Here is a 22,540-nt window from a genome sequence, read left to right on the forward strand (position 1 = left end):
CGTTCTAGCGCCGTTTTCACTTTATTTCACGCGCGGAATGTAATGCACGCTCGTTTCACCGTCGACACAAGCCCAACAGCTCGCAAGTATCGATGATTTCGTCGATTTTGACAAAACTATCAGTTATTTCCTTCCCGTTTGAGATATTTCGACGTTTAAGCGCCCTTTGCACTCTATTTACGAGCGAAATGTAATGCACTCTAGTTTCACCGTTGACACAACCCTAACAGCTCGCATAGGGCGATGATTTCGTCGATTTTGACGAATACAAAGCGTAACTTCCATCCCGTTTGAGATATTTCGACGTTTAAGCGCACTTTTCACTTCATTTTACGCGGCGAATATGATGCACGCCAGTTTCACCTTCGAAACCAGACAGAGAGCTCTCAAATCGCGATGATAACGTCGACATTGTCGAAAACTAACTGTTATTTCCTTCCCGTTTGAGATATTTCGACGTTTAAGCGATCTTTTCACTCCGTTTTACACGCCGAATGTAATGCATGCAGGTTTCACCGTCGACACAAGCCCAACAGCTCGCAAACCGCGATGATTTCGTCGATTTTGCAGAAAACTATGAGTCATTTCCTTCCCGCTTGAAATATTTCGGCGTTTAGGCGATCTTTTCACTCCGTTTTACGCGCGTAATGTAATGCATGCAGGTTTCACCGTCGACACAAGCTCAACAGCTCGCAAATCACGATGAATTCGTCGATTTTGAAGAAAACTGCCCGTCATTTCCTACATGTTTGAGATACTTCAACGTTTATGCTCCCTTTTCACTCCATTTAACGCACGAAATGTAATGCCCGCCCGTTTCAGCGTCGAAACAAGCCCAACAGCTCGCAAATGGAGCTGGATTTCGTCGATTTTGACGTAAATTAAGCGTTACTTTCTTCCCGTTTCAGATATTTCGACATTTAAGCGCTCCTTTCCCTCCATTTTACGCGCCGAATGTAATACCCGACCGTTTCTGCGTCGAAACAAGCCCAACAGCCCGGAAATCGCGATTACTTCGTCTATTCCCTCGAAAGCTAATCGTTGTTTCCTTTCCGTTTGAGATATTTCGACGTTTAAGCGATCTTCTCACTCCGTTTTACGCGCCGAATTCAAGGCATGCATGTTTCACCGTCGGCACAAGCTCAACAGCTGGCAAATAGCGATGATTTAGTCTATTCCGACGACAACTAAGCGTTTGTTTCCTTCCCGGTTGAGATATTTCGACGTTTAAGCAATCGTTTCGCTCCATATTACGCACCGAATGTAGTGCAGGCAGGTTTCACAGTCGACACGAGCTCAACAGCTCGCAAACCGCGATGATTTCGTCGATTTTGCAGAAACTAGGAGTCATTTCCTACCCGCTTGAGATATTTCGACGTTTAAGCGTCCTTATCACTCCATTTTAAGTGCAGAGTTTAATGCACGCCCGTTTCATCTTCGGAACGAGCCCAAAAGCTTGCAAATAGAGCCGGACATCGTCGATTGTATCGAAAATTGACCGTCATTTCCTTCGAGTTTGAGAAATTTCAAAGTTTATGCGCTCTTTTCACTACATTGTACGCGCTGAATTTAATGCACGCCCGTTTCACCGTCGACACAATCCTAACATCTCGCAAATAGCGATGATTTCGTCGATTTTGACGAAAACTATGCGTCATTTCCATCCCGTTAAAGATATTACAAGGTTTAAGCGCTCTTTTCACTATTGTACGCGCTGAATTTAATGCACGCCCGTTTCACCGTCGACACAATCCTAACATCTCGCAAACAGCGATGATTTCGTCTATTTTGAAGAAAACTGAGCGTTGTTTGCATCCCGTTATAGATTTTTCAACGTTTAAGCGCTCTTTTGACTCTATTTACGCGCTAAATGTAATGCACTCCAGCTTCACCGTTGAAACCAGCCCAAGAGCTCGCAAATCGGAATGATTTCGTCGAAATTGTCGAAAATTAACGGTGATTTCCTTCCCGTTTCAGATATTTCGACGTTTATGAGCTCCTTTAACTCCATTTTACGCGACGAATGTAATGCACGCCTGTTTCACCGTTAAAGCAGGCTCAACATGTCGCTAATCTCGATGATTTCCTCGATTTTGACGAAAACTTTGCGTCATTTCCTTACCGTTGGAGATATATCGACGTTTATGCGCTCTGTTCACCCGAATTTACATGCTGAGAGAAATGCACGCCCGTTTCACCTTCGAAACCAGCCCAAGAGCTCGCAAATCACGATGATAACGTCGATATTGTCGAAAACTATGTGTCATTTCCATCCCGTTTGAGATATTTCGAAGTTCCAGCGCTCTTTTCACTCCATTTTACGTGCGGAAGGTAATGCACGCATCTTTCACCTTTGATACAAGCGCAACAGCTCGCAAATCGCGATGATTTCGTCGATTTTGGCGAAAACTAAGAGTTATTTCCTCCCCGTTTGATATATTTCGACGTTTAAGCGCTCTTTTCACACTATTTACGCGCGAAATGTAATGCTATTCCATTTTGCACGCCGAATGCTGTACACTCCTTTTTGAAATTCGGAACAAGCCCGTTACAACGTAAAATGCTATTGTCACGCCCCGCGCTCCGCACGTACGGTAACGAAAAGCAGAAAGTCACAATATACAAACAACGCGAGTGACAATTCGAACACCCGAAACAAACGCACGGTACAACGAAAATGGAAATACTTTAATAAAAGATTAATTAAACGTAATTATATATATAGAATTAGCATATGAGGGTAAATAACAAATAATAAAATAGAAATAGATATTCTAACGAAGTAGTAAATATAAAGAGTATAGCATAACCTATACCAACTAACAATCAACCTGGAACCAGAACAATTATATCCGACGACAGGAAAATATACTACAATTAATTAGCGAACATGGGATATGCAAATGCAAAACAAATTATTAAATAAAACCAACTAGTAAATCGAATAAGCAGGTAACATCCAGAAATTAAAATAATTATGTACCACATAATAGTAAAAGAGAATAAATGGAACAATAGGAAGATATATTTTAATCAACCAACAAGAAAAAGGAGAAATTTATAAAATAATTGAATAAAACTAATTAATAAACTGAATTAATTGCGAAATCATCTGATGGATCCAAAATAAAAATAACAACATACGACATCATGGCGAAGAGGAAATAATTGGGAGAAAAGGGCAAGAATACATGTTATATTTTATTAACAAATACAAGAAATAAATGAATAAATAAAATAACTAAATAAACCTGTTAACAAACCAGGTGACTAGGAATGGTTAACATTTTAATTAAAAAATTATACATTACAAGTTATATATGTATGACATTGACTAGTGCAAATACGATAATTATAGAATTGGACAAGTAACCGTGGTAATTAGGTACTCGAGAAACTAATGACAATGATCCTAGGTTCAATAACGAATCCGCGGTCAACGGGATGATTGATGAATATGCTCGCAAAATCTAAGTCGGACTCTTTGTTGAAACGTAGAATATCCACCGAGCGTACAGACACTAAGTTATTCGCTAATACTGCCTCACGAGAGAATGACTTTCCGTCGCGATGATGCTGCAGAGGAAAACTATGATGGGGTGTGTCTAAGAGATCCTTGGATTCGTCGAGGATAGCCTTCGTTTAGTAGGTGAGGGAAATTGGCGTTGCTGCTAATTGGTCAATCTCCATATCGGTGGTTAGTAAAAGATGCTAGCCGCCCTCGAGGGAAAGTTGCTATTGGGAGACGCCGTACGTTGAAAAATAGGTCTCTCCTAACTTCCCGTAGCTGGAACAAAGACTGTTTGTCCGTCTGAACGACTTTAGCCAACTAAATCTTAAGATTTATATCAGGCCCTCAGGCTAGCCTAACATGTACTGCGAAGACGCATCGACATCTGGCAATCATCTTACTCGAAGAATAGGGTCTGCGTGTGGCGAGCCACGGGACAGAAACCGTTGGAATGTTTACTGTCGCGTGCCGTCACAAATATTTCTTTTAAGGACAGCTATAGAATTATGCAATACCTTTGTTATACAAACCCGTGACCGCGGTTACGTTCGGCGACTGGTTGTCGATTTTCTTGCTCCAGAGCAGCTAAAATAGTAATCAGTGTATTTAAATGTAATATATAATGGAATTTATTATATGTATACGGATTTCATACAAATTAACGAATATGTGTTTTCATTTTTATCACTTACCAATTTTCCCAACGAGAGTCATTTCATTAGTATCATTTTCACTAGTGGATCTCTCAGGATTCCCATTTGCAATTTGTATTGCTGCCTGAAATAAATATACTGTACATAAGTATGTATTGCAATTATTCATTATACACAATGTTATATATATTGTTCAGGGTATAAGTTTTTATACTTGCACCTTCAGCAGTTTCATATAACTCCTGGCCTGTTACTTTATTAACATATTCCCAGCCTCGTACTGTTAATAAATAACAACAGCTGGGAGACGAAATTGCGTGCTGTTCCCATGGATCATCTTCTGCTCTCCAACTTCCTATACCAATTCCACAATGGTAACATGTAGTGCAATCATTTATTCCGGTCTAGTAGAAGCCTGCATGGGCTAATTCTTCAATTGTCTGTGTCATATATGTAGGCCATGTTGTGAACGAATTTAATCTGGATTCGTAGCTTCTTAACTCTTTTTAGTCCCAAACGGCTAAGTTCATATGCCGTCGGGTTTCTTGAATATCTTAAAAATCGATGGTCATTAAAATCAAATGCCTTCTGATATTGTAAACCATAAGGACAAGATATATTTCTATTTTTTCGTTTTGTCCGTCGAACTTTAGCAGGATCTGCTCCGATTGGTACATTATTACAATGTTCATTGCGGATAAATCTGCACTCTGGAGAACGCATCTCATGAATTTGCATGGGAATATCAACCACTGACCACTGACTTGCCACCAATTGACATTCAAAGCATCTAACGACATCAAAGTTTCTAGTATAATAGAATTCTGCAGCTGCAAGACTGACAGGGTCAATGAAAGACACAGGCCAATTTCGAAAACTTGAACGCCTTGCTGCTTCAAAACGAAAATCATCATAATATTCTTGAACGTCACGCGATGTGGATGGAACCGGCGGCATTTCTATCGAGAATATCGGTGGCATTGTCGACATCGACGGTATCGGTGATGTTAAATCAATCACCCTTGCTGAAGGTACAGGGGATGGTATATCAACCATAATTTCAGGAAGTACCATGGATGTTGAAGGTACGGCTAACTCAACCGCCGATATTGAATGAACCGACGGATTTGAATCATCTGACAATGTTGAAGGAACAGGCAGTAATTCTTCATCTTCTGTAGATTCTGCATCATGTTCCATGAAATATCGGAAGTTGATTGTAGGAATCATTGTATCCATTTTAATTGTAATTTATTGCGCCTTTAAACCTATTTAAAAGAAAAAGACATTGAAATATCTACTAATTGTAAATGACTTAAGAAATATTATACGTGTACAATCGATCAAACAAAAACGTATTAGAGACAAAATTACGAATATCAGGTGTTCACGAGGTCGCCTAAGGCTTTGAAAATGGCTCTTCTGGAAAACGGCTGGTGCATTAATTAATTAAATTAATTAATTCGGCTATTCTCTCACGTACTATTCTTCGCTCTTCCTCGCTAAGCCTGTAAGGGCTTCTTTGCGCGACGACGTTGGGATCAATCAGCCGTATTTCTAACTGGCCCCTACTTACGCGATTACGCGGGAAACCCGTAAAGAATGATTCTTTAAATTTTTCGAGAACAGAGATTAATCGATCTTTATTGTTACCGATCACATCAGTGTCAACGTCGTTAATGTTGACCGCATCTTCCGCAACTTTACCACAGGTGTTAATTATCTTTGTTTTACAAATAACGAGGTTATTCTGCGTGATATTTACGTCGAATCGTTGGCTTAAATTCTCGCGACCAATCATGATATCGTATTTTAAGTAATCATCAGCAAGGACATGAAAAATTATCTCCAATGTAAGACCATTAATGCAGACAGTGGACAAAAGACAGTGGAGTGAAGACGATTACCAAAAGCCGCCGTGGTTCGCCCTTCAGTGGTGGTTCATTGAACATCCTCATTAGCGCTGAGGTTGCCGTCTCCGTGCCACCATAACGCGCAAGAAAATGTCCCGTAAATTTTATCCAAGTAAAACCACTGACCGGAACATGGATAAGCCACTGTGCTGCTGTACCCTCTAGAGCACGACTTATAGTGAGATATATCTCGTCGTCTTGTAGAGGTCTTTTCTCCATAATTACACTAACAGTCGCGCACCACGCAGCTGGGTCGGCACCCGCGATTTCGGGGTTAAAACGCGGTAGCGAAAATTTTTCGGGTTTTACACTCGGTTCCTGCTCCCTCGGTTTTAGCGCTATCGTCTAAATTAACTCGTGCATAAGGGCCATCTGCTCTTGTGTCACTATAAGCGGTTCTGATCCCACTTCTGATGTCGGGTTAGGGTTAGAATTTTTGGCGCGTAACAACTCTTCGCGTGAATTAGCCATTGTTTTACACAGCCGAGATGATATTTACTCTCGCTCCATTTTACGCTCCGAATGAAATGCAAGACACTTTTACCGTCAAAACAAGCCTAACTGTTCGCAAATCGCGATTATTTCATCGATTATGACGGAAACTCACCGTCATTTCTTTTCCGTTTGAGATATTTCGACGTTTAAGAACTCTTTTCACTCCACTTCACGCGCCGAATTTAATGCATGCAGGTTTCACCGTCGACACAAGTCCAACAGCTAGCAAATCACGATGAATTCGTCGATTTTGAAGAAAACTACCCGTCATTTTCTTCGCGTTTGAGATATTTCAACGTTTATGCGCTCTTTTCACTCCATTTAACGCACCAAATGTAAAGCCCGCCCGTTTCACCATCGACACAAGCCCAACAGCTCGCAAATCGCGTTATTTCGTTTATTCCGACGTAAACTAAGCATTGTTTCCTTGCCGTTTGAGACATTTCGATGTTTCAGCGCTCTTTTCATTCCATTTTACGCGCCGAATGCAATGCACTCCAGTGTCACCGTTATAACAAGCCCAACAGCTCGCAAGTAGCAATGATTTCGTCGATTTTGAAGAAATCGAAGCGTTATTTCTTCCCCGTTTGTGATATTTCGACGTTTATCCGCCCACTACGCTCCATTTCACGCGCCGAATGAAATGCACGACACTTTCACCGTCGAAACAAGCCCAACAGTTCGCAAATCGCAATGATCTCGTTGATATTGTCGAAAATTAACCGTCATTTCCCTCCCGTTTGAGATTTTTCAACGAATGAGCAGTCCTCTCACTCCACTTTACGCTGCTAATGAAATGCCCGACCGTTTCAGCGTAGAAAGAAGCCCAACAGCTAGCAAATCTCGATGACTTCGTCGATTTTGACGAAAACTAAGTGTCATTTCCTTCGCGTTTGTCATATTTCGACGTTTAAGAGCTCTTTTCACTACATTGTGAGGGCTGAATTTAATGCACTCTCGTTTCACTTTCGTCACGAGCCCAACAGCTCGCAAGTAGAGATGATTTCGTCTATTTTGAAGAGAACTATGCGTTGTTTCCATCCCGTTTGAGATATTTCGACTTTTATGAGCGCATTTTCTTCCATTTTACGCGCCGAATGTAATGCACTCTCGCTTCTCCTTCGACACCAACCCAACAGCTCGCAAATCGCAATGATTTCGTCGATATTGTCGAAAATTAACCGTCATTTCCCTCCCGTTTGAGATATTTCAACGAATAAGCTCTCCTCTCACTCCATTTTAGTTTCCGAATGAAATGCACGCCCGTTTCATCTTCGAAACCAGCCCAAGAGTCGATATTGTCGAAAACTAACCGTTATTTCCTTCCCATTTGAGCAAATTCTATGTTCATGCGCTCTATTGGCTCCACTTACGCGCGGTATGCAATGCACTCCAGTTTCACCGTTGTAACAAGACCAACAGCTCGCAAATAGAGCTGGATTTCGTCGATTTTGTCGAAAATTAACCGTCATTTCCTTCGCGTTTGAGATATTTCAACTTTTAAGCGCTCTTTTCAGTCCGTTTTACACGCCGAATGTAATGCACGCACGTTTCACTGTCGACACAAGCACAACAGCTGGTATCGCGATGATTTCGTCGATTTTGACGAAAATTAAGCGTTACATCCTTACGATTTCACATCTTTCGACGCTTAAGCACTCCATTCACTTCATTTTACGCGACGAATGTAATGCACGCCCGTTTCACCTACGAAACCAGACAAAGAGCTCGCAAATCGCGATGATAACGTCGATATTGTCGAAAACTAACAGTTATTTCCTTCCTGTTTGAGATATTTCTACGTTTAAGCGATCTTTTCATTCTATTTTTCGCGCCGAATGTAATGCACGCCTCTTTCACCGTCGAAACAAGTTCAACAGCTCGAAACTAGCGATGATTTCGTCGATTTTGCCGAAAATTAACCGTAATTTCTTTCCCGTTTGAGATATTTCGACGCTCAAGCGCTCTCTTGACTCCATTTTACTCGCCAAATGTAATGCGCGCACGATTCACCGTAGACACAAGCCCAAAAGCTCGCAAATCGCGATGATTTCGTCGATTTTGAAGTGTTATTTCCTTCCCGTTTGGTATATTTCGACGTTTAAGTGCACGTTTCACTCCATTATACGTGCAGAATGTAATGCACGCACGTTTCACCGTCGGAACAAGCCTAAGAGCTCGCAAATCGCGGTGATTTCGTCAATTTTGAAGAAAACTAACCGTCATTTCCTTGTATGTAATATAAAAAATGTAATATAAAATATTATATATTACAAGTTATATATGTATGTCGGGTTTACATTAGAATTAGGGTTAGGGGCATGACATTGACTAGTGCAAATACGATAATTATAGAATTGGACAAGTAACCGTGGTAATTAGGTACTCGAGAAACTAATGACAATGATCCTAGGTTCAATAACGAATCCGCGGTCAACGGGATGATAGATGAATATGCTCGCAAAATCTAAGTCGGACTCTTTGTTAAAACGTAGAATATCCACCGAGCGTACAGACGCTAAGTTATTCGCTAATACGGCCTCACGAGAGAATGACTTTCCGTCGCGATGATGCTGCAGAGGAAAACTATAATGGGGTGTGTCTAAGAGATCCTTGGATTCGTCGAGGATAGCCTTCGTTTAGTAGGTGAGAGAAATTGGCGTTGCTGCTAATTGGTCAATCTCCATATCGGTGGTTAGAAAAAGATGCTAGCCGCCCTCGAGGGAAAGTTGCTAGTGGGAGACGCCGTTCGTTGAAAAATAGTTCTCTCCTATCTTCCCGTAGCTGGGACAAAGATTGTTTGTCTGTCTGAAGGACTTTAGCCAACTAAATCTTAAGATTTGTATCAGGCCCTCAGGCTAGCCTAACATGTACTGCGAAGACGCATCGACATCTGGCAATCATCTTACTCGAAGAATAGGGTCTGCGTGTGACGAGCCACGGGACACAAACCGTTGGAATGTTTACTGTCGCGTGCCGTCACAAATATTTCTTTTAAGGAGAGCTATAGAATTATTCCGTACCTTTGTTAGACAAACCCGTGACCGCCGTTACGTTCGGCGACTGGTTGTCGCCTCGATCCGAAGCTCATTATCACAAATCTCGAACAAATACAACCGGATTGATTGACGGCAATTGTTTAATTACGCCTATAATAAAATCTAGATTACGGTGTTAAGGGATTTTCCCGAAGTTCCAAAGGGAAACCTCCGATGTCCTTTCATCAACGACATATATATTATTTTGATTAGGAAAATTATATTTCGATAAATTATATTAGATGTTGAGGAAATCAATTTTAATAAATAGTAATAGGAGTCAACCGACCATAGTTAAATGCTAAGATCAAGTGATTGGAATTTTGTACTTTGTGCCATCTTTTGACATACACAATAACTGCGTAGTTTAGTAAAGAAAGTAAAGGGTGTATTGAGACAAAATTTCATAACTTTTTGTTGAAGTGGTCACCACTTATAAGAAAACTCTACATCTGGTCTTTTTAGTTTCTCAAGCACTGAAGCCATCGACAGCGCGTAGACAAAAGACTGCGACGAAGTCAGACCATAAACAGTAGACAGGCGACGTTGGCTTCGGGGTTTTCAGTTATTGGGTAACACAGCTAGCGTGCGGATCTGGACCAGCTCAAATTGTATTCTTATTTATAATTACACTTTTATTTAAATATATTTTCTGCCTTACAATTTATCCACTAGTTTTCTCTGATTACAAACCGAATAACCTCAACAGGTTATGGGCCCAGAGCTGTAACTTGCAAGGCAGCAACGTAAAGTGAATAAATTGTTAAAGTGTTGTGCTTAGTAAAGTAAGGGATAGTGCTAAAATGGAATCAGCAAGTGCGAAGATCGAGATGTTACGCGGCGAAGAAAACTGGCTCCAGTGGCGTTTTGTTATGCGTACACTTTTGGAGGAAGATGACGACCTGATCAACGTGTGTGAAGGGAATCTGTGTCATCCAGGTAACAGCGCGGAGAAAGAAATCGCTCGTGAAAGATTTTTGAAAGCAGATCGGTTAGCGAGAAAATTAATCGTGACTTCAGTAGGAAAGAAACCGTTGGATCTTCCTTTATGTTGCACAACAGCACATGAAATGTGGAAAAAGTTGAATACAGTATATGACATGAAGTCAGATGAGAATCTAAATATGGTCCAGAAGCAGTTCTTCGATTTTAAATGGGAAGAATCTGAAAATGTCGCCTACAACCTGTCAAAGTTGGAAGTGATAGCGGCGAAGATGAAAGCCCTTGGGAGTGAAATTGGCGAGAAAATGCTGATAACACGCATTTTATCGGTGTTACCAAACAAATTTGACCATTTTCACAGTGCGTGGGATTCGGTGGAAGAAGGAAAGAATACCCTAGACAGGCTTAGTACCAGGCTGATGACAGAAGAAACCAGATGGAAGAAAGACGACCAGGAAACATCGGTGGCGCTGGTAACAAAGAGTAACAATTATAAAAGGGAACAGCAGAAACAGTCAAGCAAATGTGAATACGAGAAACAAGGACCAAGCTGCTTCAATTGTGGAAAAGTTGGCCATCTAAAGAAGGATTGCTTTAGATTTTTTATATGCAAAAGGAAAGGCCACACCAGTAAAAATTGTTTTAAAAATAATAAAAGAAGCAACAGTAGAAACAACCAGGAACCTAGAAATCAAAATCATACAAGCGGCAAACCCTGATGTTTGGATAATCGACTCAGGAGCTACGGATCACATGACAGGACGACGGGAATGGTTCAACGTCTTCGAAGAATTCGATAACACGGTGAAGATAGAGATCGGCTTACGTTCATGAATGCGTGCGGCAAAGGAACAATCAAAGTAGAGACTTTTGTGGACGGCAAATGGGTAACATGTACAATGAACGATGTTCTGTACGTACCAGGTATGAAAAGAAACCTATTTTCCATTAGATCTGTTGCGAGAAGGGGCATAGATTTCTGTGTTTTAAAGGAAGGGACCAATTGTATGTTTTTACAAAACCAGAAAATAATAGCAAAAGGTTCTGTTATCGGAAATTTGTATAAAATAGTTATGCGAGTTATCATACCGTCAGTTTGTAATTTTAGCAATAGAGCAGAGTCAAACGCGGACACATTGCAGTTATGGCACGAACGGCTATGTCCTCAAAACAACAGACATGTTAAAGAGTTTTTAAAGAATTCGAATATGAAAGTCGTGGAGGATAGTAGCTTTTTCTGTGAAGGTTGAGCGTACGGGAAACAGCATAGATCGAGTTTTCATGAGAAAATCAATCGTGCGAATAAACCTCGCGAAATTATTTATACGGATGTATGTGGACCTATACAAGTCGAGTCATTAGGCAAGAAATTGTATTTTCTTACATTTAATGATGATTTTTCAAAATTCACAAAGATTTACTTCTTACGACATAGGTCAGAAGTAATCGAAAAATTAAAAACTTTTTGCCTGGAAGTTGAGAATCAATTCAACGATAAGATTAAAGAAATTCATAGTGATGGAGGGAAAGAATTCAAAAATAAAGAAGTTAAAGAATTTTTAAGAAGTCAGGGAATTAGGCACTACAATTAACGTCCCATACACTCCTGAACAGAATGGTGTCGCAGAATGGGAAAATAGAACAATAGTAGAGGCAGGCCGATCGATGCTATATTCGAAACCAAATCTACCGCTGTTTTTATGGGCCGAAGCCATGAACACAGCAGTACATGTCATAAATAAGACCGGGCCGACGATACAAGACAAGAAAACACCGTATGAACTGTGGTACGGGAAACCGCCAAATTTAGAAAAGTTTAGGGTTTTCGGTACTGAGTGCTTTGCACACATACCTGCGGAGAAGACAAAACTTGACAAAAAGGCGAACAAAGGATATTTGGTAGGCTATCTAGATGACGCACGAGGGTGTCGAGTGTATGCGCCAACAGTAAGAAATGTAATATTAAGCCGTGACGTAATATTTAAGCCCGAACTAGAAAGTGCGAAATTTATTAATTTAAGTTTACCGAAAATTGTCGAGCGCGAAGATATGTGTGCGCAGAGCGATAGAGCATGTACGTATGAAAGTGCACAGAGTGAACACGAAGAACAACCTCCTGGAAATAGCGACAATGTGAGACAATTGAGAGATAGAGCTAAGATCAAACGAACCGATTTTTATGGTAGCCCAGTAACGTACGTAGCGGAAAAATTACCGGTGGATTTTAACGAAGCGATGAGTTCCGAAAAGAAAGAGTTATGGGAAACGGCTATGAACGATGAAATGAAATCGCACCATGAAAATAAGACGTGGATTCTTGTAGAAAAACCTAAAGATCAGAAGGTACTTAGTAATAGGTGGGTTTTAACGGTAAAGCTAAATCCGGACAATTCGGAACGATACAAAGCGCGACTTGTAATAAAAGGGTGTTCACAAAAAGAAGGCGTAGATTATAAGGAAACCTATAGTCCCGTTGCTCGGTTTGATACAATTAGATTAATGCTCAGTATTGCAGCCAAAAATAATTTACACCTCGGACAGTATGACATTAAAACCGCATTTTTATATGGAGGTCTGAAAGAAGATATTTATATGAAACAACCTAAAGGTTATGATGATGGTACGAATCGCGTTTGTAAATTGCTGAAAAGCCTATATGGCTTAAAGCAGTCTCCAAGAAGTTGAACGGAACGTTTCACAAAATATATTTCAAACTTAAAATTTTATCAGAGTAACGCAGATCCTTGTTTTTATATTTATAGCGAAGACAACAAATTAATGTTGATGACCATATACGTAGACGATGGACTGGTAGCAGCTTCAGACGAATCTCTAATTGATAAATTTTTCGATGATTTAAATAAAGAAATCAAAATTACGAGTTCCAAAGAAGTCAAGAGTTTTCTTGGACTTGAAATTAAAAGATTAAAAGATGGTTCAATATTCATTCATCAGAGTAGATATATCGAAAAAATATTAGAAAAATTTAATATGAATGAGGCAAACAGTGTTTATAGTGGCAATAATGATTGTAACGCACCATACAGAGAAGCCGTAGGGAACTTAATGTTTTTACAAACCGTAAGTAGGCCAGATATTAGTTTTGCAATAAATATAGCGGCGAGACATTTAGAGAATCCAAACCAGTATCAGTGGAAATTAGTCAAACGAATTTTGCGCAACATAAAAGGGACCGCGGACATGGGACTCTTATATACAAAAGCAGGCAGTCTCGAAACCTTTAGCGATGCTGACTATGCAGGCAACAAAGAAACAAGAAAGTCGACATCAGGCGTTGTATGTAAGTATGCGAATGCGGCCATCACATGGCAATGTAAGCGACAACAATGTATCTCTACTGCTCTATCTACGACCGAAGCTGAGTATGTCAGTGCAGCCTCAAGAGCGAAAGAAATTATGTGGCTAAAGAAAATATTTCTTGAATGTAAAATAGAGATCCTTAAGTATATGCTATGTAGAAAATACTAGTGCCGTCAAATTAATTAAGAATCCAGAATTCCATCAAAGAAGTAAGCATATTGACGTAAGATATCATTTCTTGCGAGATTTATACAATAGAGGCGAAATTGATGTAACGTATGTAACAAGCGAAGAGCAACTGGCAGATATATGTACAAAGGCGTTGCCAAAACCAAGATTTGAATATTTAAGACAAAAGTTAGGTTTGAAAAATAAAAAGGATATTAAGAGGTAATTGTTTGTAGGCATGTAGAGTTTTTAGGGAGGGTGTCGAAGTGGTTATCACTTCTAAAAAAAAAAAAAAAAAAAAAAGGAAAAACTCTACACGATCTGTTTAGTCTTCCAGAATTCTTTTTGTAATAAATTAATTTGAATGAAAAAGAGAAAGGCGTCTGGCAAATGTACTTGTGGAGGCATCGACAAATTGATTTTCAGATATTTACGACAAGAGTTAGAAAAATATTAAGAGATAATTTGTAAATTTGAGATAATTGTTTGTGGAGATGTAGAGTTTTAGGGAGGGTGTTGAAGCGGTCACCACTTATAAGAAAACTCTACATCTGGTCTTTTTAGTTTCTCAAGCACTGAAGCCATCGACAGCGCGTAGACAAAAGACTGCGACGAAGTCAGACCATAAACAGTAGACAGGCGACGTTGGCTTTTGGGTTTTCAGTTATTTTGTAACACAGCTAGCGTGCGAATCTGGACCAGCTCAAATTGTATTCTTATTTATAATTACACTTATATTTAAATATATTTTCTGCCTTTCAATTTATCCACTAGTTTTCTCTGATTACACATCGAATAACCTCAACACTTTTGACCATTTCTTTAAATTAAGTGCATGTACATTATTTCATTTGCACATACAAGTACATAATGCATATTTGTTAAAATTAGTTAACTGTCATATAATATGTTTCCCAGGAAAGCTGTTAAAAAATTTGAGAAATGTTGCAAACGTTTACGAACACCTCTAACCTTCCTTTGTTAAGTACGTGGGAGAAAATATTTATATCGTCTTTTGAGAAAAAATTCCGAATGGAATGTAAAGCGAGATTTTTGAACTGTAGAAATGAAAAAAAATGTAAATGTTACAAACGAAAACGGAGAAAATTATTATATAGAATTATTCTATTATTGCGTAGAAAATCATTGAAAAATGTTCAGAGTAATCTTTTTATATTAATTTATAATAAACCAATGCATTTTTCGACATACGACTCTTTTAATCGCAAGTTGCTTTCTTCGACGTTATCGTTTTTCAGATGCTGTTTAAAGCTGTTATTACATTGGTTTGGGTTTTGATATTCAATTGATTCATACAGATTAGTTTTATATGCTGTGTATTTCACCACCTTGTACAGCCATTTACAACACACGGGATACTCAGATAAAGAAGACGTGACGGACGGGGAAAAACAGAAGAGGATGTCAAGCACTTGCACCAACGCTGGATGTAGGAACTAGTGATCATACCAACATGACATTTATCTCAATAAGACGAATGCAGGATGCTGGAGAAAAATAAAGAAAAATTAGAAAAACAAGCGATATGAGAGTAAACGGATACCGTATATACGCCGTTACATTGTACACGAATATAAACACTGGCCAGAAAATACAATTATGAGAATGATGGACTCACTTTAGCAATTTCAGTATTGTTATTAACAAAACATATCATATCGTCAATTTACTTCGTCGATACTTTTTTGCAGTTGTCAGACGAGAACGTTTCCCTCGTAATTCTTCAAGATATTACTGCTTTTCAAGCTTAGTATATTGCGTTTTGCCCGAATATGTTTATTCTTCGTTTTTACTATCATCTCGTGCATACGCAATTAACACTTTTAATACTTTTAATAAAAGTATTAATATATATATGATATAATAATATGTAATATATATATGATATATATAATATGATATAATATGTATAATGTAAAATAACATAATGCTACAGCGTTTTACTATTCGCATCGCGAGGGAACTTTATCTCAAAATAAATTTAGAATATGATGCAAACGGTTGAATTTTTCTGCAGAAACCCCGAGTCAGATGTTTCACATATTGAAAAACTGCTGAAAACGTCCCATTTGTAAAAATAATTTAATTATAATCTGCGATGATTAATACCGAGGCAGGGTATACGCCAAAAGGTGTAGGGTGTCATAAAGTAATGATTACCAAAGACTAATCTGAGTATTCAGACTATACTGTTTACGACAGCAATTATCCTTCTACTAAATATTATACCCACCAGGAAACAGGTGCCGGATTAGGACTCTGGGCCCCTGAAACGAAATAATGTACCGATTAGGATTTGTCGAATATTGCAAATCTGAAGCAGAACGATATGGAGATTCCGGTAAGAATTGTAGGAAGACGATGTCGAACTAGAGATATTACGAAAACTCTATTAGGAGCTAATAGCAAGCATCTATTATCATTCCCCCTTTTATTATATCTGTTAATAATAAATTGTTAATTTTTGTCGTTCTCTTTGGCTCTCTAGGCTCCGTTGCAGTTTTTACTGATATTTTAAACAACGTGTTAATATTGCCAAGTAAAAACGGAGCAAATAAGAACTCCTTCAAAAGCGGCATCATTTTCGAATGTGAGTAAATAAGAGATGTATTTTAACGCTGTACCTAGCGAGCATCGTTTACTTTACACAGTACAGTAAGGGCCGGAGCATCGATGAAATTTGATTGGGCGACAACTTGCCCATTCTGCGCAGTGGGTGTGCCTTATAGTGCATTGAAGGGTTATATTGCTACCGGGTACTGTGGGTAGGGATAAGATTTGTAGAAAACAGGTAGTAGCTTCTCGGTACATACTAGCAGCAAGGTTCAGTATTACACTGATGTCCGAAGAGTTTGTGTGGCTCGTTCGTACGATTGAGCAGTTTTAGTAAATTTAAAAATATAAAATATACAAGAATAAGATATTAAATATTTGTCAAGATTCCATTTGAAGAATTGGAGAGCTGTTGAAGCGGAACGAGAACATCTGATATTCGTAAGTTTTGTCTGTAATACATTTCTGTTTGATCAATTGTACACGAATAATATTTCTTATGTCATCTACAATTAGTAGATTCAATTTCAATGTCTTTTTCTTTTAAATAGGTTTAAAGGCGCAATAAATTACAATTAAAATGGATATAATGATTCCTACAATCAACTTCCGATATTTGATGGAACATAATACAGAATCTTCAGAAGATGAAGAATTACTGGCTGTTCCTTCGACATTGTCAGATGATTCAAATCCGTCGGTTCATTCAATATCGGCGGATGAGTTAGCCGTACCTTCAACATCCATGGTACTTCCAGAAATTATGGTTGATATACCATCCCCTGAACCTTCAGCAAGGGTGATTGATTTAACATCACCGATACCGTCGACGTCGACAATGCCACAGATATTCTCGATAGAAATGCCGCGTGACGTTCAAGAAAATTATGCTGATTTTCGTTTTGAAGCAGTAAGACGTTCGAGTTTTCGAAATTGGCCTGTATCTTTCATTGACCCTGTCAGTCTTGCAGCTGCAGGATTCTACTATACAGGCGAGGCGGATATCGTAAGGTGCTTTGAATGTCAATTGCTGGCAAGTCAGTGGTCTGTGGGTGATATTCCCATGCAAATTCATGAGATGCGTTCTCCAGAGTGCAGATTTATCCGCAATGAACATAGTAATAATGTACCAATGGGAGCAGATCCAGCTAAAGTTCTACGGACAAGACGAAGAAATAGAAATATATCTTGTCCTTATGGTTTACATTATCAGGAGTCATTTGATTTTAATGACCATCGATTTTCACGAAACCCGACGGCATATGATCTCAGCCGTTTGGGACTAAAAGATGTTATGAAAGCAGCAATATTGGAATACGCTACATACGAATCCAGATTAAATTCATTCGCAACATGGCCTACATATATGACACAGACAAGTGAAGAATTAGCCCATGCAGGCTTCTTCTACACCGGAATAAATGATTTCACTACCTGTTACCATTGTGGAATTACTATAGGAAATTGGAGATCGGAAGAGGATCCATGGGAGAGACATATGATTTCGTCTCCCAGCTGTGGTCATTTTTTACCAGTACGGGGCTGGGAATATGTCAATAATGTAACAGGCCAGGAGTTATATGAAACTTCTGCAGAAGTAAGTACAAAAACTTAAAGCCTGAACCATATGTATAATTAATAATTAGAATATATACTTATGTACATTATATTTATTTCAGGCACCAATTGAAATTACAGATGAGAGTCCTGAGAGATCCAATAGTGAAAATGATACTAATGAAATAACTCTCGCTGAGAAAGTAGGTAAGTAATAAAAATAAAAACACAGATTCGTTAATTTGTCTGAAATCCGTATACATATAATAAATTCTATTATATATTGTATTTAAATATACTGTTTACTATTTTAGCTGCTCTGGAGCAAGAAAATCGAGCATTGAAAGATGCTCGTTCGTGTAAAGTTTGCACGGAACGACAAGCGACTATTACGTTCCTACCTTGTGGACATCTAGCTACTTGTCAGTACTGTTCGCCAGCATTCACAACGTGCATCATTTGCCGAAGAGAAGTCAAGGCCGTTACCCGTACATTTTTGGCGTAATGCATACACATGTAAACATTAGCTTATTCATATCTCTTATATAAATATACTTTATAATTGTTTAACAATGACATACACACATTAAGATGTATCGTATCATGTATCGATTAAATTAAGTGTACAAACAGAAACATAATATTAAACTAATCAAATACATTTTTTCTCTATTTTTTTGGCTTTCTTTGTATTTTAAGTGTTACTTAATTAAACATTAGTTTATATTATGTATCTTATTTTATCTGAATAAAGTTAACATTTACCGCATCTAACTAATTGTTCTTTGTTTTATTCCCCTTATTGTTAGTAAAATGAAATTGTATTACATATATATTTGAAATTGTATTTAATATATATATATATATATATATATATATATATGTATATATGTCGATATATATATATATATATATATATATATATATATATATGTATTTGTGTCGGGTTTACATTGCAATTAGGATTAGGGGCGTGAAACGAATCGTCGTTTGGTTTACGCATTGTCGATAAGCAATAGAGAAGACATTGACTAGTGCAGATACGATTATTATAGGATTGGACAAGGAACCGTGGTAATTAGATACTCGAGAAACTAATGACAATGATCCTAGGCTCAATAACGAATCCGCGGTCGACGGGATGGTGGATGAACATGCTCACAAAATCTAAGTCGGACTCTTTGTTAAAACGTGGAATATCCACCGAGCGTGCAGACGTTACGTAACTCGCTCATACGACCTCACCAGAGAATGACTTTCCTTTCGCGATTATGCTGCAGAGGAAAACTATGATGGGGTGTGTCTAAGGACACGAGATTCTTGGATTCGTCGAGGATAGCCTTCGTTTAGAAGGTGAGGGAAATTGGCGTTGCTGCTAATTGGTCAATCTCCATATCGGTGGTTAGAAAAAGATGCTAGCCGCCCTCGAGGGAAAGTTGCTAGTGGGAGACGCCGTTCGTTGAAAGAAATAGATCTCCCCTATCTTCCCGTAGTTGGGACAAAGACTGTTTATCTGTTCGAAGGACTTTAGGTAACTAGATATTAGTGTTTATAACGGCCCTCGGGCTAGCAGATCACGTACTGTGGAGAGACATCGACATCTGGCAATCATCTTTCTCGAAGAATAGGAACTGCGTGTGGCCACGGGACAGAGACCGTTGGAATGTTTACTGTCATGTGTCGCCAGAGATATTTCTTTTAAGGAGAGCTATAGAATTACTTCATACCTTTGTTAGGCAAAACGTTCATCCCTTGACCGCGGGCACGTTGGCGACCGACTGTCGCCTCGAGCCCAAGCTCACTATCACAAATCTCGGACAATTACAATTAGGTTGAATAACTACAATTGTTTAATTACAGCTATAGTAGGCTCTAGGTTACAATGTTGCGGGATTATCCAGCATTCCAGAGGCTCCGGTGTTCTTTCCTCTCCGACACGGCCATCCTGACTATCACACGTCCTCGTGTGTAGCTAAAATATTGTATTTTTTTTTAACATTAGACTCGACGTAGCTGATATTATTTACCATTCAATTAAATGTTCCAAATAAGTCAAAGGTCCATTTCGGCAACGAGATTCTGTTCGGGGGTTTGACAAGCAAGGAAATGAGAGAGAACTAGAATTAGTGGCGTTATAATTTATATTCAAAGTGCTAGTTGCATTCCGTGAGTTATCAGTCAGACCGTAACGACACGACAGATCATTTTCGATTCCGTACACGGGTGAGTCTCAGATTGTTGGATCGTGTTACTACGTTGGGCGTATTACGAAGGCGCAGAGTGTCCCACTGGACGTATTACAAAGGCGCAGAATGTCCCACTGGACGTATTACAAAGGCGCAGAATGTCCCACTGGACGTATTACGAAGGCGCAGAGTGTCCCACTGGACGTATTACAAAGGCGCAGAATGTCCCACTGGACGTATTACAAAGGCGCAGAATGTCCCACTGGACATATTACGAAGGCGCAGAATGTCCCACTGGACGTATTACGAAGGCGCAGAGTGTCCCACTGGACGTATTACAAAGGCGCAGAATGTCCCACTGGACGTATTACAAAGGCGCAGAATGTCCCACTGGACATATTACGAAGGCGCAGAATGTCCCACTGGACATATTACGAAGGCGCAGAATGTCCCACTGGACATATTACGAAGGCGCAGAGCACCACACTGGATGCACAGCCGCAACGTGGTATTAATGATCCTCTGAGGTCCGTGAACTTGCATCGTTATTATCACCGTCGTTGTCATCATCGTAGACGTCTAACTCAGCGGGAACGCTGCTGTCTGGCATCTTCCTCAGTCTGTCATGTCTGTCCTTATATGATCTTTTGCCGTCCAAGGTTTCTAAGGTGTACCTATCTCCTTCCAAAATCTCTGCTATCCTAAATGGACCCCTGAATTTCGGATCTAGCTTCGTTTGGTTTCTTTCCTCGTTTTTACGTAACACAAACTCACCAAGGTTAAACCTAACTACTTGAGCCTTATTTTTGTCGAACCTATCCTTATCGTATTTGGCACTTGCTTCTATATTTTTTATCGCCTGTCGCCGTACGTGGGAGATATATACTTCTCTTTCTTCGATGTTGTCGGGTACGGACAAGCCGTAGGGTCTCGCTGTTTTACCGATTAACAGTTCCAATGGGCTCGACTTAGTCACGCGGTTGGGGGTAGAATTTAAAGCTAGTTGTGTTTGACCGATCGCGTCTTGCCAGGACCGCCCGGTCGTTTCTATAGTTGTGAATGTATTTTTTTTTTTTTAGCGTACCCATAATACGCTCTACCTGTCCGAAGGCCCTGCTAGCACCGGTTGCTATTAAGTGGAGTTTAATATGTTTATCTCTACAAAAGTCTTGAAATTCTTTACCCGTAAAACATATTCCCGGTCCGCTATTATCCAGCGAGGACTCCCGAATAAAAATATAGCATACTTAAGTGTTTTAACGATACTAAGGGAATCTATTTTACGAGTATGATGCAGATATACCAATTTAGTGAAGACGTCGACCAAAACAATGACATATTCTTTCGAATCACTTTTACCGCTTAGTTTGCCCGCTATGTCCACGTGAACTGTATGACAGGGTATGCTGGTCTTAGGTATAGAATCTAATTCAGCTTGTATTTTACCTGAACTTGCCTTCGAAACTTGACAAGCATGACGGTTCTATACGAATTTACGAACATATTTTCGTCATTCCTTCGAACCAGTAATACTCGTACAGTTTCTCAAGCGTTTTATCCCAACGTAAGTGCATAATGGACTGGTGCACATGGTTAATAACGGACCACCTAAAACCTCTTGGGACAATGGGCAAGCAGAGAGGTCTGCCTTTTCTCTGTATCTTACGATGAAGGAATTACCGGACCGTAATTCATACATATTCGCTATATTTTCCGTGAGCTCCTCGTTTTGCAATTTATTGACGATCTCAGAAATTTGGGAGTCGCAACGTTGTCCCGCTAATAGCCAATCTTCGGAGATTTCGGCCAGACTGATTTCCTTCTCTACGACTTTGTTGATCGTACGGTGATCTAAGTCTACGGGGTTCCGCGAGAAGAAATCTACGTGAGCCTCTCGTTTACCTTCTTGATACATAATGTCAAAAGTAAAAGTTTGTAAGCAAGCCCACCACCTGTAAACACTGTCATTTAATTTCACACCATTTCTAGAGATGACTTTAAGGAATTACAATCAGTAACGACAAGAAATTCTCGATCATGTAAATAGTGGCGAAAATGTTTAACAGCGTATAACGACTGCTAACGTCTCTAGTCCATATGAATGATACCTAGATTCCGCAAGGTTAGTTCCTTTTCTGTAATATTTCACTACCCTGTTTTTAGCTTCAACCTTATGCGTTAA

The sequence above is a fragment of the Bombus flavifrons genome, unplaced genomic scaffold (assembly GCF_040668555.2).
Source record: "Bombus flavifrons isolate JBK064 unplaced genomic scaffold, iyBomFlav1_principal scaffold0020, whole genome shotgun sequence".
Lineage (NCBI taxonomy): Eukaryota > Metazoa > Arthropoda > Insecta > Hymenoptera > Apidae > Bombus > Bombus flavifrons.